A 4,615-nucleotide genomic window follows, 5' to 3' on the forward strand; every position below is an offset into this window, starting at 1 on the left:
TAAAAGTATTAGGCTTATTAACGTTTTAAATCGGCAATTTTCATTATTGAAACCTAACGTGAGAAGTAGTCATAAAACGGCATAGTACTGCTCCAATCGATGGAGCTAGTTAGTCACATAAAGTTTAGTTGATTGGAGGATTATTTTGTCTGTAATATTGGTTCAATTAAGAATATTTACCCTTCATGCACGTACACTTGATACATTCTTAATTTTATGCAAACAGCAGAAGAATTACTATTGACAAATATATATATATATATATATATATATATATATAAAAGTGAAAAGATTAGTTGAGAAAAATGATTGAACTTATAGGTTTTATGCACGTGAAAGCTTTAGAGTGGATCCATAAATAACATGTTTTTCTCCTGATAGATAGATTAAGGATAAAAGGACATTGATTAACATGTGTTTTATGCTTTTCTGAAAGATTAAGGAAAGTGAAAAGAACATTTGAGAAAAATGATTGAACTAATAGGTTTTATGCGCGTGAAAGCCTTAGAGTGGATACATAAATAACATGTGTTTTCTCCTGATGGATAGATCATGATTAAGGATAAAAGGACATTGATTAACATGTGTTTTATGTTTATGACTTGTGTTTTGGCAAATCACCACCAAATAAGGCAACAAAATATGGACGAGAAATTGCCACATCTAAAGGATAACCCCACACGATGTAAAAGTTGAAGATTTTAGTAAGTGATCCCAACTTGTTTTCAAAAGATGGCGGTGGGTGACGGGTCTTTTTAAAACTATGACACATTGACACAACATTATAACTTTATCAAATCTCCCTCCATGCTAAAGCTCTCCTTACGTGTCATTGCTTATATTCAAATTCTGCTGGGAGTAGTTGCATTGCATCACTCAAAAAAAAAAGATAGAATTTTTTTTAAAAAAATTTTAAATGGGCTTTTGTGTTTATATATTTGGGCAGAAAAGTAGGACAAAACCCATGGACTAGCCGACACCCTATAAAGTATCAACATATATATATAAAAGGTACTAATTTGGAAAATCAAACCAAAAGAGGACTATTTTGGAAAATGTTTTTCATAAACATCCTTATTTTTTAAGGAAAAAACTGCATATTTTGTTTATGATCAATATTATGTTTTTTTTTTTAATTTTTTTTTCCTGTATCTTATATTACCTTAATTTTTGGATTAGATATTCCATTTTACCTCTATTAATGTATTCCCATATTCTATTATATGTTTATACCAAACACACACCAAGAAGCTACATGTTAGATCCAAATCGCTCAAATGAAGTGTATGGCTCCATTAGACACTTCGTCTAGTGAGTATTGGGCTTGACTCTCCCTTTTCATTAATAACCTGGGCCCAAATCTAAAAAGGCCCCTCACAGGACTCTTCCAACTTCTTTGGTCTGAACATTAATGATGATGATGATGATGGTGGCAATCTAATGTAATGAGTCATTCCAAAGTACAGATTCAAGACACCTATTTCAACCATTTTTCCTTGATGAATTGGTGTAATAGAACAATAAAGGATAAATTATGGGCAAAAAGAGTTTTTGTTACAAAATTGACAAATCATTCATCTAAATATTCAAATGAACATCTAAATATTCAGATTGCCAGTCGTAATGGCAGTCTGACTGCTAGTCTGGCCCTTTCAGCTTTTGACAGCTCAACACAAGCCTAAACAAAAGTGGTATTCCTAATTAAATTCTAGGTGAGAGTAGATCATGAAAGTACGATCTTTTAAAACATAATTTGTTTTTAAACTTTTTTTTTTTAACAAAAAAAAAAAAAGAAAAAGAAAATCTCTTTAGCTAAGGAAATGTCTTCAAATACCCGATTGATCCTGAAGCATGACTCATGTTTTTAATTTAGGGAAAAATATAAAAAAGCCCCCCAAACTACCAGCCGTTTTCGATTTAGCCCCCTAATGTTCCAAAAGTGATAAAGTAGCCCCCTAAACTACCAAACTATTGCATTTTGGCCACTCCGTTAGTCAAAACCGTCAGTTTGGACGGAAACTGCAAAACGACGTCTTTTGTTACAGGTAAGTTACTACAATGCTCTTTTGGGAAAAATATAAAAAAGCCCCCCAAACTACCAGCCGTTTTCATTTTAGCCCCCTAATATTCAGAAAGTGATAAAGTAGCCCCCAAACTACCAAACAATTGCAATTTGGCCACTCCGTTATTCATTACCGTCAAATATGATGAAAAATTTAAAACTACATCGTTTTGGCAATGGTAAGTTACCAAAATGCCATTTTTGGAAAAAAAAATATCATATTAAAACAAGCAAGCAAAACGGCGCCGTTTTGCTTGAAATTAGGGTTTCCTTACACTTACCAAAATGATGCCACTTTGGTAAGTGTTAGGAATTAAAAGAAAAAACCCTAGACCCCACGCAGGTGACCCACGAAAAAACCCCCAACCCCAGTTTATCTTTCTCCCCAAAACCGCCGGCCACCACGTCGTCTATCTCCGACAGCCTGTAAATCTTACCCATAACTCAATCTTTTTATTGTATTTCATGGTATAGCTGTCGGATCGGTGTTGTTTATCTACGAACGTGATTTTTTTGTTTGATTTCTACAATGGGTAAGAATTTTTCGGTGGCGCTTCGTAGCTAGTGGATGGTGTGGCCGGCGGTGATGGATGGTGGTGGCAGGGGCAGTCGTTTTGAGAGAAAGAGAGAGAGGGGCGTTGCGTTTTTTTCACTTGAGGGAGAAGGTTGCCGGAGATAGAACGATGTGGTGGTCGGCGGTTTGGGGGAGAGAGATAAACTGGGGTTGGGGGTTTTTTCTGCGTGGTGTCTAAGGTTTTTTCTTTTTATTTCTAACACTTATCAAAACGGCGTCGTTTTGGTAAGTGTAAGGAAACCCTAATTTCAAGCAAAACGGCGCCATTTAGCGTGCTTGTTTTAATATGATTTTTTTTTTCTAAAAGGGCATTTTAGTAACTTACCATTGTCAAAACGACGTAGTTTTGAATTTTCCATCATATTTGACAGTAATGACTAACGGAGTAGCCAAATTGCAACGGTTTGGTAGTTAGGGGGCTACTTTCTCACTTTCTGAACATTAGGGGGCTAAAATGAAAACGGCTGGTAGTTTGGGGGGCTTTTTTATATTTTTCTCAAAAGGGCATTGTAGTAACTTACCCGTAACAAACGACGTCGTTTTGCAGTTTCCGTCCAAACTGACGGTTTTGACTAACGGAGTGGCCAAAATGCAATAATTTGGTAGTTTGGGGGGCTACTTTATCACTTTTGGAACATTAGGGGGCTAAATTGAAAATGGCTGGTAGTTTGTGGGGCTTTTTTATATTTTTCCCTAAAAAAAACTAAACCTTTATAAAATATTATTAAATTTTGGGGTGGCCCGGCCACCTCATTTTGGCCAATGGGGGTGGGCGGCCACCCCCAAATTTGCCATTGAGGGTGGTTAAGGCACCCCCCAAGGCCGGTCTAAGGGTGATTTCGGCCACCCTCATTTCGGCCTTTCAAGGAGGCCAAAACAACACCAAGGCCTATAAAAGTGGCTGGACCTGTCGTCTCGGGTGGCCAAAACCACCATCACGGACTCTGGGGGCATTTCGACCACCCCAATGAACCTGCAAGGCCGTTTTGGAGGTGGCCAAACCACCCCCAAAGGCTTGGTAATCATATAGCCTTTAGGGGTTCCCCAAGGACTTGCCACGCCCATAGCCTCTAAGCCCTAAACCCTAAACAAAAACTCCACGCCAATGGCCAACGATAAAAAACCCATCAACATCTACACAAAACCCCCATACTTCAACTATCATTAGCCAATGTCGATTGATGACAAACCCATAGCTCACAAACTCAAAATCATGCTAATGGGTAACCCTAAAAACCCATCAACACCTACACAAAACCCCTACACTACAACTATCATTATCTAATGTTGACTGCCAACAACCCCATCGTTCACAATCTCAAAATTCACGCCAATCGCCAGCGATAAAAACCCCCCAAGTCCAACATAGAGAGCATTTAGCCTCCTAATTTGGCAATTTAAAAGTACGTGTTTAAATAAAATTATAGAAAGTGTCCCGTTTGGAAATGAGTTTAAAAGCTGTAAATAGACTACATACCAATTAATGTATATAGCCAACGACAGGTTTAGAGGTTGTGGTTGTGAGTGGAGATTGAGGTTGGTGAACTAATAGGTGGGGAAGCCTAGGTTTGGGGATTTTAGAGGAGAGAGAAGAGAGCTATGTGCTCTTTGAATGAGGTCGAAACTTATGGTTCATTACCTTTTTAGTACCTAGGTTTTCATTTTTCCATTTTGTCCCACCTAGGTTTCAAGTCATATGACAGATGGTACCTGACTTATGAGAAAAGACCAACTTAGCACCTCCATCACATTCTGTCGGCCCAAAATAACATATTGCCTCGTGTCTTCACATAACATTGCCACATGTCTTAAAAAAATTTAAAAAAACTAAACCTTTATAAAAAATTATTAAATTTTGGGGTGGCTCGGCCACCTCATTTTGGCCAATGGGGGTGGGCGGCCACCCCCACATTTGCCATTAAGGGTGGTTAAGCCACCCCCCAAGGCCGGTCTAAAGGTGATTTCGGCCACCCTCATTT

Source organism: Corylus avellana, chromosome ca7 (assembly GCF_901000735.1).
Source record: "Corylus avellana chromosome ca7, CavTom2PMs-1.0".
Classification (NCBI taxonomy): Eukaryota; Viridiplantae; Streptophyta; class Magnoliopsida; order Fagales; family Betulaceae; genus Corylus; species Corylus avellana.